Below are 15,713 nucleotides of genomic sequence, written 5' to 3'. Positions count from 1 at the left end.
TGTAATTTTTGATATTCTATGTACAGTATATTAAATATAATTACTGTAGTTTTTGATTGTTTATTTACAGTATATATAACACATATTTGGTGTACTTTTTGATATTTCATGTACAGTATGTAATATATATTTACTGTACTATTCGATATTTTATTTACAGTATATAAAATGTATTTGGTGTACTTTTAGTTAATATTATATGTACAATATATGAAATAGATTTAATGTGCATTTTGATATTTAATGTACAGTATATAATATCTATTTGGTGTACTTTTGATATTTTATGTAAATTATAAAATATATTTTTGGTGTAGTTTTGATATTTTAAATAGAATGTGTAATATATATTTACTGTAATTTTTGATATTTTATTAACAGTATACAATATACATTTTGAGTAATTTTTGATATTTTATGTACAGTATATTAAATATAATTACTGTAGGTTTTATAGTTTATTTACAGTATATATAACACATATTTGGTGTACTTTTTGACATTTTATGTATAGTATGTAATATATATTTTCTGTACTATTGGATTTTTTTTTACACTATATTAAATATATTTGGTGTACTTTTAGTTAATATTATATGTACAACATATGAAATATATTTACTGTACTTTTTGATATTTCATGTACTGTATATAATGTCTATTTTGTGTACTTTTGATATTTTATGTAAATTATATAATATACATTTGGCGTAGTTTTTGATATTTTACATAGAGTGTGTAATATATATTTACTGTAATTTAGGTATTTTTTTACGGTATATAGTAAACATTTCGTGTAATTTTTGATATTTTATGTACAGTATATTAAATATAATTACTGTAGTTTTTGATTGTTTATTTACAGTATATATAACACATATTTGGTGTACTTTTTGATATTTAATGTACAGTATGTAATATATATTTACTGTAATGTTGGATATTTTATTTACAGTATATAAAATGTATTTGGTGTACTTTTAGTTAATATTATATGTACAATATATGAAATATATTTACTGTACTTTTTGATATTTTATGTACTGTATATAATATCTATTTGGTTTACTTTTGATATTTTATGTAAATTATATAATATATATTTGGGGTAGTTTTTGATATTTTACATAGAGTGTGCAATATATATTTACTGTAATTTTAGATTTTTTTTTACGTTATATAGTATACATTTCGTGTAATTTTTGATATTTTATGTACAGTATATTAAATATAATTAGTGTATTTTTTGATTGTTTATTTACAGTATATATAACACATATTTGGTGTACTTTTTGACATTTTATGTACAGTATGTACTATATATTTACTGTACTAATGGATACTTTATTTACAGTATATAAAATGTATTTGCTGTACTTTTAGTTAATATATGTACAATATATGAAATATATTTACTGTACATTTTGATATTTTATGTACTGTATATAATATCTATTTGGTGTACTTTTGATATTTTATGTAAATTATACTATATATATTTGGCGTAATTTTTGATATTTTACATAGAGTGTGCAATATATATTTACTGTAATTTTAGAGATTTTTTTTACGGTATATAGTATACATTTCGTGTAATTTTTGATATTTTATGTACAGTATATTAAATATAATTAGTGTATTTTTTGATTGTTTATTTACAGTATATATAACACATATTTGGTGTACTTTTTGACATTTTATGTACAGTATGTAATATATATTTACTGTACCATTGGATATTTTATTTACAGTATATAAAATGTATTTGGTGTACTTTTAGATAATATTATATGTACAATATATGAAATATATTTACTGTACTTTTTGATATTTTATGTACTGTATATAATATGTATTTGGTGTACTTTTGATATTTTATGTAAATTATATAATATATATTTGGCGTAGTTTTTATATTTTACATAGAGTGTGCAATACATATTTACTGTAATTTTAGATATTTTTTTACGGTATATAGTATACATTTCGTGTAATTTTTGATATTTTATGTACAGTATATTAAATATAATTAGTGTATTTTTTGATTGTTTATTTACAGTATATATAACACATATTTGGTGTACTTTTTGATATTTTATGTACAGTATGTAATATATATTTACTGTACTATTGGATATTTTATTTACAGTATATAAAATGTATTTGGTGTACTTTTAGTTAATATTATATGTACAATATATGAAATATATTTACTGTAGTTTTTGATATTTTATGTACTGTATATAATATCTATTTGGTGTACATTTGATATTTTATGTAAATTATATAATATATATTTGGCGTAGTTTTTGATATTTTACATAGAGTGTGCAATATATATTTACTGTAATTTTAGATTTTTTTACGGTATATAGTATACATTTCGTGTAATTTTTGATATTTTATGTACAGTATGTAATATACATTTACTGTACTATTGGATATTTTATTTACAGTATGTAAAATGTATTTGGTGTACTTTTAGTTAATATTATATGTACAATATATGAAATAGATTTACTGTGCATTTTGATATTTAATGTACACTATATAATATCTATTTGGTGTACTTTTGATATTTTATGTAAATTATAAAATATATTTTTGGTGTAGTTTTGATATTTTAAACAGAATATGTAATATATATTTACTGTAATTTTTGATATTTTATTAACAGTATATAATATACATTTTGAGTAATTTTTGATATTTTATGTACAGTATATTAAATATAATTACTGTAGTTTTTATAGTTTATTTACAGTATATATAACACATATTTGGTGTACTATTTGACATTTTATATACAGTATGTAATATATATTTTCTGTACTATTGGATTTTTTTTACAGTATATAAAATATATTTGGTGTACTTTTAGTTAATATATGTACAACATATGAAATATATTTACTGTACTTTTTGATATTTCATGTACTGTATATAATATCTATTTGGTGTACTTTTGATATTTTATGTAAATTATATAATATACATTTGGCGTAGTTTTTGATATTTTACATAGAGTGTCTAATATATATTTAGTGTAATTTTAGATTTGTTTTATGGTATATAGTATACATTTCCTATAATTTTTGATATTTTATGTACAGTATATTAAATATAATTACTGTAGTTTTTGATTGTTTATTTACAGTATATATAACACATATTTGGTGTACTTTTTGACATTTTATGTACAGTATGTAATATATATTTACTGTACTATTGGATATTTTATTTACAGTATATAAAATGTATTTGGTGTATTTTAGTTAATATTATATGTACAATATATGAAATATATTTACTGTACTTTTTGATATTTTATGTACTGTATATAATATCTATTTGGTGTACTTTTGATATTTTATGTAAATTATATAATATATATTTGGCGTAGTTTTTGATATTTTACATAGAGTGTGCAATATATATTTACTGTAATTTTAGATATTTTTTTTACGGTATATAGTATACATTTCGTGTAATTTTTGATATTTTATGTACAGTATATTAAATATAATTAGTGTATTTTTTGATTGTTTATTTACAGTATATATAACACATATTTGGTGTACTTTTTGACATTTTATGTACAGTATGTAATATATATTTACTGTACTATTGGATATTTTATTTACAGTATATAAAATGTATTTGGTGTACTTTTAGTTAATATTATATGTACAATATATGAAATATATTTACTGTACTTTTTGGTATTTTATGAACTGTATATAATATCTATTTGGTGTACTTTTGATATTTTATGTAAATTATATAATATATATTTGGTGTAGTTTTTGATATTTTACATAGAGTGTGCAATATATATTTACTGTAAATTTAAATTTTTTTTACGGTATATAGTATACATTTCGTGTAATTTTTGATATTTTATGTACAGTATATTAAATATAATTACTGTAGTTTTGATTGTTTATTTACAGTATATATAACACATATTTGGTGTACTTTTTGATATTTTATGTACAGTATGTAATATATATTTACTGTACTATTGGATATATTATTTACAGTATATAAAATGTATTTGGTGTACTTTTAGTTAATATTATATGTACAATATATGAAATAGATTTACTGTGCATTTTGATATTTAATGTACAGCATATAATATCTATTTGGTGTACTTTTGATATTTTATGTAAATTATAAAATATATTTTTGGTGTAATTTTGATATTTTAAATAGAATGTGTAATATATATTTAGTGTAATTTTTGATATTTTATTAACAGTATATAATATACATTCTGAGTAATTTTTGATATTTTATGTACAGTATATTAAATATAATTACTGTAGTTTTTATAGTTTATTTACAGTATATATAAAACATATTTGGTGTACTTTTTGACATTTTATGTACAGTATGTAATATATATTTTCTGTACTATTGGATATATTTTTTACAGTATATAAAATATATTTGGTGTACTTTTAGTTAATATTATATGTACAACATATGAAATATATTTACTGTACTTTTTGATATTTCATATACTGTATATAATATCTATTTGGTGTTCTTTTGATATTTTATGAAAATTATATAATATACATTTGGCGTAGTTTTTGATATTTTACATAGAGTGTGTAATATATATTTACTGTAATTTTAGATATTTTTTTACGCTATATAGTATACATTTCGTGTGATTTTTGATATTTTATGTACAGTATATTAAATATAATTACTGTAGTTTTTGATTGTTTATTTACAGTATATATAACACATATTTGGTGTACTTTTTGACATTTTATGTACAGTATGTAATATATATTTACTGTACTATTGGATATTTTATTTACAGTATATAAAATGTATTTGGTGTACTTTTAGATAATATTATATGTACAATATATGAAATATATTTACTGTACTTTTTGATATTTTATGTACTGTATATAATATCTATTTGGTGTACTTTTGATATTTTATGTAAATTATATAATATATATTTGTCGGAAGTTTTTATATTTTACATAGAGTGTGCAATACATATTTACTGTAATTTTAGATATTTTTTTACGGTATATAGTATACATTTCGTGTAATTTTTGATATTTTATGTACAGTATATTAAATATAATTAGTGTATTTTTTGATTGTTTATTTACAGTATATATAACACATATTTGGTGTACTTTTTGATATTTTATGTACAGTATGTAATATATATTTACTGTACTATTGGATATTTTATTTACAGTATATAAAATGTATTTGGTGTACTTTTAGTTAATATTATATGTACAATATATGAAATATATTTACTGTAGTTTTTGATATTTTATGTACTGTATATAATACCTATTTGGTGTACTTTTGATATTTTATGTAAATTATATAATATATATGTGGCGTAGTTTTTGATATTTTACATAGAGTGTGCAATATATATTTACTGTAATTTTAGATTTTTTTTACGGTATATAGTATACATTTCGTGTAATTTTTGATATTTTATGTACAGTAGGTAATATACCTTTACTGTACTATTGGATATTTTATTTACAGTATGTAAAATGTATTTGGTGTACTTTTAGTTAATATTATATGTACAATATATGAAATAGATTTACTGTGCATTTTGATATTTAATGTACAGTATATAATATCTATTTGGTGTACTTTTGATATTTTATGTAAATTATAAAATATATTTTTGGTGTAGTTTTTTTATTTTAAACAGAATGTGTAATATATATTTACTGTAATTTTTGATATTTTATTGACAGTATATAATATACATTTTGAGTAATTTTTGATATTTTATGTACAGTATATTAAATACAATTACTGTAGTTTTTATAGTTTATTTACAGTATATACAACACATATTTGGTGTACTATTTGACATTTTATGTCCAGTATGTAATATATATTTTCTGTACTATTGGATTTTTTTTTACAGTATATAAAATATATTTGGTGTACTTTTAGTTAATATATGTACAACATATGAAATATATTTACTGTACTTTTTGATATTTCATGTACTGTATATAATATCTATTTGGTGTACTTTTGATATTTTATGTAAATTATATAATATACATTTGGTGTAGTTTTTGATATTTTACATAGAGTGTCTAATATATATTTAGTGTAATTTTAGATTTGTTTTATGGTATATAGTATACATTTCCTGTAATTTTTGATATTTTATGTACAGTATATTAAATATAATTACTGTAGTTTTTGATTGTTTATTTACAGTATATATAACACATATTTGGTGTACTTTTTGACATTTTATGTACAGTATGTAATATATATTTACTGTACTATTGGATATTTTATTTACAGTATATAAAATGTATTTGGTGTATTTTAGTTAATATTATATGTACAATATATGAAATATATTTACTGTACTTTTTGATATTTTATGTACTGTATATAATATCTATTTGGTGTACTTTTGATATTTTATGTAAATTATACTATATATATTTGGCGTAGTTTTTGATATTTTACATAGAGTGTGCAATATATATTTACTGTAATTTTAGAGATTTTTTTTACGGTATATAGTATACATTTCGTGTAATTTTTGATATTTTATGTACAGTATATTAAATATAATTAGTGTATTTTTTGATTGTTTATTTACAGTATATATAACACATATTTGGTGTACTTTTTGACATTTTATGTACAGTATGTAATATATATTTACTGTACTATTGGATATTTTATTTACAGTATATAAAATGTATTTGGTGTACTTTTAGATAATATTATATGTACAATATATGAAATATATTTACTGTACTTTTTGATATTTTATGTACTGTATATAATATCTATTTGGTGTACTTTTGATATTTTATGTAAATTATATAATATATATTTGGCGTAGTTTTTATATTTTACATAGAGTGTGCAATACATATTTACTGTAATTTTAGATATTTTTTTACGGTATATAGTATACATTTCGTGTAATTTTTGATATTTTATGTACAGTATATTAAATATAATTAGTGTATTTTTTGTTTGTTTATTTACAGTATATATAACACATATTTGGTGTACTTTTTGATATTTTATGTACAGTATGTAATATATATTTACTGTACTATTGGATATTTTATTTACAGTATATAAAATGTATTTGGTGTACTTTTAGTTAATATTATATGTACAATATATGAAATATATTTACTGTAGTTTTTGATATTTTATGTACTGTATATAATATCTATTTGGTGTACTTTTGATATTTTATGTAAATTATATAATATATATTTGGCGTAGTTTTTGATATTTTACATAGAGTGTGCAATATATATTTACTGTAATTTTAGATTTTTTTACGGTATATAGTATACATTTCGTGTAATTTTTGATATTTTATGTACAGTATGTAATATACATTTACTGTACTATTGGATATTTTATTTACAGTATGTAAAATGTATTTGGTGTACTTTTAGTTAATATTATATGTACAATATATGAAATAGATTTACTGTGCAGTTTGATATTTAATGTACAGTATATAATATATATTTGGTGTACTTTTGATATTTTATGTAAATTATAAAATATATTTTTGGTGTAGTTTTGATATTTTAAACAGAATATGTAATATATATTTACTGTAATTTTTGATATTTTATTAACAGTATATAATATACATTTTGAGTAATTTTTGATATTTTATGTACAGTATATTAAATATAATTACTGTAGTTTTTATAGTTTATTTACAGTATATATAACACATATTTGGTGTACTATTTGACATTTTATGTAGAGTATGTAATATATATTTACTGTACTATTGGATATTTTATTTACAGTATATAAAATATATTTGGTGTACTTTTAGTTAATATTATATGTCCAATATATGAAATATATTTACTGTACTTTTTGATATTTCATGTACTGTATATAATATCTATCTGGTGTACTTCTGATATTTTATGTAAATTATATAATATATATTTGGCGTAGTTTTTGATATTTTACATAGAGTGTGCAATATATATTTACTGTAATTTTAGATATTTTTTTACGGTATATAGTATACATTTCGTGTAATTTTTGATATTTTATGTACAGTATATTAAATATAATTAGTGTATTTTTTGATTGTTTATTTACAGTATATATAACACATATTTGGTGTATTTTTGGTATTTTATGTACAGTAGGTAATATATATTTACTGTGCTTTCGGACATTTTATTTACATTATATAAAATGTATTTGGTGTACTTTCAGTTAATATTATATGTACAATATATGAAATAGATTTACTGTGCATTTTGATATTTAATGTACAGTATATAATATATATTGGGTGTACTTTTGATATTTTATGTAAATTATAAAATATATTTTTGGTGTAGTTTTGATATTTTAAATAGAATGTGTAATATATATTTACTGTAATTTTGATATTTTATTAACAGTATATAATATATATTTTGAGTAATTTTTGATATTTTATGTACAGTATATTAAATATAATTACTGTAGTTTTTAGAGTTTATTTACAGTATATATAACACATATATGGTGTACTATTTGACATTTTATGTACAGTATGTAATATATATTTACTGTACTATTGGATATTTTATTTACAGTATATAAAATATATCTGGTGTACTTTTAGTTAATATTATATCTACAATATATGGAATATATTTACTGTACTTTTTGATATTTCATGTACTGTATATAATATCTACTTGGTGTACTTTTGATATTTTATGTAAATTATATAATATATATTTGGTGTAGTTTTTGATATTTTACATAGAGTGTGTAATATATATTTACTGTAATTTTGGATATTTTTTTTACGGTATATAGTATACATTTCGTGTAATTTTTGATATTTTATGTACAGTATATTAAATATAATTACTGTAGCTTTTGATTGTTTATTTACAGTATATATAACGCATATTTGGTGTACTTTTTGATATTTTATGTACAGTATGTAATATATATTTACTGTACTATTGGATATTTTATTTACAGTATATAAAAGGTATTTGGTGTACTTTTAGTTAATATTATATGTACAATATATGAAATATATTTACTGTACTTTTTGATATTTTATGTACTGTATATAATATCTATTTGGTGTACTTTTGATATTTTATGTAAATTATATAATATATATTTGGTGTAGTTTTTGATATTTTACATAGAGTGTGCAATATATATTTACTGTAATTTTAGATATTTTTTTTACGGTATATAGTATACATTTCGTGTAATTTTTGATATTTTATGTACAGCATATTAAATATATTTAGTGTATTTTTTGATTGTTTATTTACAGTATATATAACCCATATTTGGTGTACTTTTTGGTATTTTATGTACAGTATGTAATATATATTTACTGTGCTTTTGGACATTTTATTGACATTATATAAAATGAATTTGGTGTACTTTCAGTTAATATTATATGTACAATATATGAAATAGATTTACTGTGCATTTTGATATTTAATGTACAGTATATAATATATATTTGGTGTACTTTTGATATTTTATGTAAATTATAAAATATATTTTTGGTGTAGTTTTGATATTTTAAATAGAATGTGTAATATATATTTACTGTAATTTTTGATATTTTATTAACAGTATATAATATACATTTTGAGTAATTTTTGATATTTTATGTACAGTATATTAAATATAATTACTGTAGTTTTTATAGTTTATTTACAGTATATATAACACATATTTGGTGTACTTTTTGACATTTAATGTACAGTATGTAATATATATTTACTGTACTATTGGATATTTTATTTACAGTATATAAAATATATCTGGTGTACTTTTAGTTAATATTATATGTACAATATATGAAATATATTTACTGTACTTTTTGATATTTCATGTACTGTATATAATATCTATTTGGTGTACTTTTGATATTTCATGTAAATTATATAATATATATTTGGCGTAGTTTTTGATATTTTACATAGAGTGTGTAATATATATTTACTGTAATTTTGGATTTTTTTTTACGGTATATAGTATACATTTCGTGTAATTTTTGATATTTTATGTACAGTATATTAAATATAATTACTGTAGTTTTTGATTGTTTATTTACAGTATATATAACACATATTTGGTGTACTTTTTGATATTTTATGTACAGTATGTTATATATATTTACTGTACTATTGGATATTTTATTTACAGTATATAAAATGTATTTGGTGTACTTTTAGTTAATATTATATGTACAATATATGAAATATATTTACTGTACTTTTTGATATTTCATGTACTGTATATAATATCTATTTGGTGTACTTTTGATATTTTATGTAAATTATATAATGTATATTTGGCGTAGTTTTTGATATTTTACATAGAGTGTGTAATATATATTTACTGTAATTTTAGATATTGTTTTTACGGTATATAGTATACATTTCATGTAATTTTTGATATTTTATGTACAGTATATTAAATATAATTACTGTAGTTTTTGATTGTTTATTTACAGTATATATAACACATATTTGGTGTACTTTTTGATATTTTATGTACAGTATGTAATATATATTTACTGTACTATTGGATATTTTATTTACAGTATATAAAATGTATTTGGTGTACTTTTAGTTAATATTATATGTACAATATATGAAATATATTTACTGTACATTTTGATAATTTATGTACTCTATATAATATCTATTTGGTGTACTTTTGATATTTTATGTAAATTATATAATATATATTTGGCGTAGTTTCTGATATTTTACATAGAGTGTGCAATATATATTTACTGTAATTTTAGATATTTTTTTATGGTATATAGTATACATTTCGTGTAATTTTTGATATTTTTTGTACAGTATATTAAATATAATTAGTGTATTTTTTGATTGTTTATTTACAGTATATATAACACATATTTGGTGTACTTTTTGGTATTTTATGTACAGTATTTTATATATATTTACTGTGCTTTTGGACATTTTATTTACATTATACAAAATGTATTTGGTGTACTTTCAGTTAATATTATATGTACAATATATGAAATAGATTTACTGTGCAGTTTGATATTTAATGTACAGTATATAATATATATTTGGTGTACTTTTGATATTTTATGTAAATTTTAAAATATATTTTTGGTGTAGTTTTGATATTTTAAATAGAATGTGTAATATATATTTACTGTAATTTTTGATATTTTATTAACAGTATATAATATACATTTTGAGTAATTTTTGATATTTTATGTACAGTATAATAAATATAATTACTGTAGTTTTTATAGTTTATTTACAGTATATATAACACATATTTGGTGTACTTTTTGACATTTTATGTACAGTATGTAATATATATTTACTGTACTATTGGATATTTTATTTACAGTATATAAAATATATCTTGTGTACTTTTAGTTAATATTATATGTACAATATATGAAATATATTTACTGTACTTTTTGATATTTCATGTACTGTATATAATATCTATTTGGTGTACTTTTGATATTTTATGTAAATTATATAACATATATTTGGCGTAGTTTTTGATATTTTACATAGAGTGTGTAATATATATTTACTGTAATTTTAGATATTTTTTTTACGGTATATAGTATACATTTCGTGTAATTTTTGATATTTTATGTACAGTATATTAAATATAATTACTGTAGTTTTTGATTGTTTATTTACAGTATATATAACACATATTTGGTGTACTTTTTGATATTTTATGTACAGTATGTAATATATATTTACTGTACTATTGGATATTTTATTTACAGTATATAAAATGTATTTGGTGTACTTTTAGTTAATATTATATGTACAATATATGAAATATATTTACTGTACTTTTTGATATTTTATGTACTGTATATAATATCTACTTGGTGTACTTTTGATATATTATGTAAATTATATAATATATATTTGGCGTAGTTTTTGATATTTTACATAGAGTGTGCAATATATATTTACTATAATTTTAGATATTTTTTTACGGTATATAGTATACATTTCGTGTAATTTTTGATATTTTATGTACAGTATATTAAATATAATTAGTGTATTGTTTGATTGTTTATTTACAGTATATATAACACATATTTGGTGTACTTTTTGGTATTTTATGTACAGTATGTAATATATGTTTACTGTGCTTTTGGACATTTTATTTACATTATATAAAATGTATTTGGTGTACTTTCAGTTAATATTATAGGTACAATATATGAAATAGATTTACTGTGTATTTTGATATTTAATGTACAGTATATAACATATATTTGGTTTACTATTGATATTTTATGTAAATTATAAAATATATTTTTGGTTTAGTTTTGATATTTTAAATAGAATGTGTAATTTATATTTACTGTAATTTTTGATATTTTATTAACAGTATATAATATACATTTTGAGTAATTTTTGATATTTTATGTACAGTATAATAAATATAATTACTGTAGTTTTTACAGTTTATTTACAGTATATATAACACCTATTTGGTGTACTTTTTGACATTTTATGTACAGTATGTAATATATATTTTCTGTACTATTGGATATTTTTTTTACAGTATATAAATTATATTTGGTGTACTTTTAGTTAATATTATATGTACAACCTATGAAATATATTTACTGTACTTTTTGATATTTCATGTACTGTATATAATATCTATTTGGTGTACTTTTGATATTTTATGTAAATTATATAATATACATTTGGCGTAGTTTATGATATTTTACATAGAGTGTGTAATATATATTTACTGTAATTTTAGATATTTTTTTACGGTGTATAGTATACATTTCGTGTAATTTTTGATATTTTATGTACAGTATATTAAATATAATTAGTGTATTTTTTGATTGTTTATTTACAGTATACATAACAAATATTTCGTGTACTTTTTGACATTTTATGTACAGTATGTAATATATATTTACTGTACTATTGGATATTTTATTTACAGTATATAAAATATATTTGGTGTACTTTTAGTTAATATTACATGTACAATATATGAAATATATTTACTGTACTTTTTGATATTTCATGTACTGTATATAATATATATTTGGAGTACTTTTGATATTTTATGTAAATTATATAATATATATTTGGCGTAGTTTTTGATATTTTACATAGAGTGTGCAATATATATTTACTGTAATTTTAGATATTTTTTTTACGGTATATAGTATACATTTCGTGTAATTTTTGATATTTTATGCACAGTATATTAAATATAAGTAGTGTATTTTTTGATTGTTTATTTACAGTATATATAACACATATTTCGTGTACTTTTTGACATTTTATGTACAGTATGTAATATATATTTACTGTACTATTGGATATTTTATTTACAGTATATAAAATATATTTGGTGTACTTTTAGTTAATATTACATGTACAATATATGAAATATATTTACTGTACTTTTTGATATTTCATGTACTGTATATAATATCTATTTGGTGTACTTTTGATATTTTATGTAAATTATATAATATACATTTGGCGTAGTTTATGATATTTTACATAGAGTGTGTAATATATATTTACTGTAATTTTGGATATTTTTTTACGGTATAGAGTATACATTTCGTGTGATTTTTGATATTTTATGTACAGTATATGAAATATAATTACTGTAGTTTTTGATTGTTTATTTACAGTATATATAACACATATTTGGTGTACTTTTTGATATTTTATGTACAGTATGTAATATATATTTACTGTACTGTTGGATATTTTATTTACAGTATATAAAATGTATTTGGTGTACTTTTAGTTAATATTATGTGTACAATATATGAAATATATTCACTGTACTTTTTGATATTTTATGTACTGTATATAATATCTATTTGGTGTACTTTTGATATTTTATGTAAATTATATAATATATATTTGGCGTAGTTTTTGATATTTTACATAGAGTGTGCAATATATATTTACTGTAATTTTAGATATTTTTTTTACGGTATATAGTATACATTTCGTGTAATTTTTGATATTTTATGTACAGTATATTAAATATAATTAGTGTATTTTTTGATTGTTTATTTACACTATATATAACACATATTTGGTGTACTTTTTGACATTCTATGTACAGTATGTACTATATATTTACTGTACTATTGGATATTTTATTTACAGTATATAAAATGTATTTGGTGTACTTTTAGTTAATATTATATGTACAATATATGAAATAGATTTACTGTGCATTTTGATATTTAATGTACAGTATATAATATCTATTTGGTGTACTTTTGATATTTTATGTAAATTATAAAATATATTTTTGGTGTAGTTTTGATATTTTAAATATAATGTGTAATATATATTTACTGTAATTTTTGATATTTTATTAACAGTATATAATATACATTTTAAGTAATTTTTGATATTTTATGTACAGTATAATAAATATAATTACTGTAGTTTTTAGAGTTTATTTACAGTATATATAACACATATTTGGTGTACTTTTTGACATTTTATGTACAGTATGTAATATATATTTTCTGTACTATTGGATTTTTTTTTACAGTATATAAAATATATTTGGTGTACTTTTAGTTAATATTATATGTACAACATATGAAATATATTTACTGTACTTTTTGATACTTCATGTACTGTATATAATATCTATTTGGTGTACTTTTGATATTTTATGTAAATTATATAATATACATTTGGCATAGTTTTTGATATTTTACATAGAGTGTGTAATACATATTTACTGTAATTTTAGATTTTTTTTACGCTATATAGTATACATTTCGTGTAATTTTTGATATTTTATGTACAGTATATTAAATATAATTAGTGTATTTTTTGATTGTTTATTTACAGTATATATAACACATATTTGGTGTACTTTTTGACATTTTATGTACAGTATGTAATATATATTTACTGTACTATTGGATATTTTATTTACAGTATATAAAATGTATTTGGTGTACTTTTAGTTAATATTATATGTACAATATATGAAATATATTTACTGTACTTTTTGATAATTTATGTACTGTATATAATATCTATTTGGTGTACTTTTGATATTTTATGTAAATTATATAATATATATTTGGCGTAGTTTTAGATATTTTACATAGAGTGTGCAATATATATTTACTGTAATTTTAGATATTTTTTTACGGTATATAGTATACATTTCGTGTAATTTTTGATATTCTATGTACAGTATATTAAATATAATTACTGTAGTTTTTGATTGTTTATTTACAGTATATATAACACATATTTGGTGTACTTTTTGATATTTCATGTACAGTATGTAATATATATTTACTGTACTATTCGATATTTTATTTACAGTATATAAAATGTATTTGGTGTACTTTTAGTTAATATTATATGTACAATATATGAAATAGATTTAATGTGCATTTTCATATTTAATGTACAGTATATAATATCTATTTGGTGTACTTTTGATATTTTATGTAAATTATAAAATATATTTTTGGTGTAGTTTTGATATTTTAAATAGAATGTGTAATATATATTTACTGTAATTTTTGATATTTTATTAACAGTATACAATATACATTTTGAGTAATTTTTGATATTTTATGTACAGTATATTAAATATAATTACTGTAGTTTTTA

The sequence above is a fragment of the Pan paniscus genome, chromosome 17 (genome assembly GCF_029289425.2).
Source record: "Pan paniscus chromosome 17, NHGRI_mPanPan1-v2.0_pri, whole genome shotgun sequence".
NCBI lineage: Eukaryota > Metazoa > Chordata > Mammalia > Primates > Hominidae > Pan > Pan paniscus.
The sequence above is the reverse complement of the archived record's forward strand: the minus strand, read 5'-3'. Positions refer to the sequence as shown.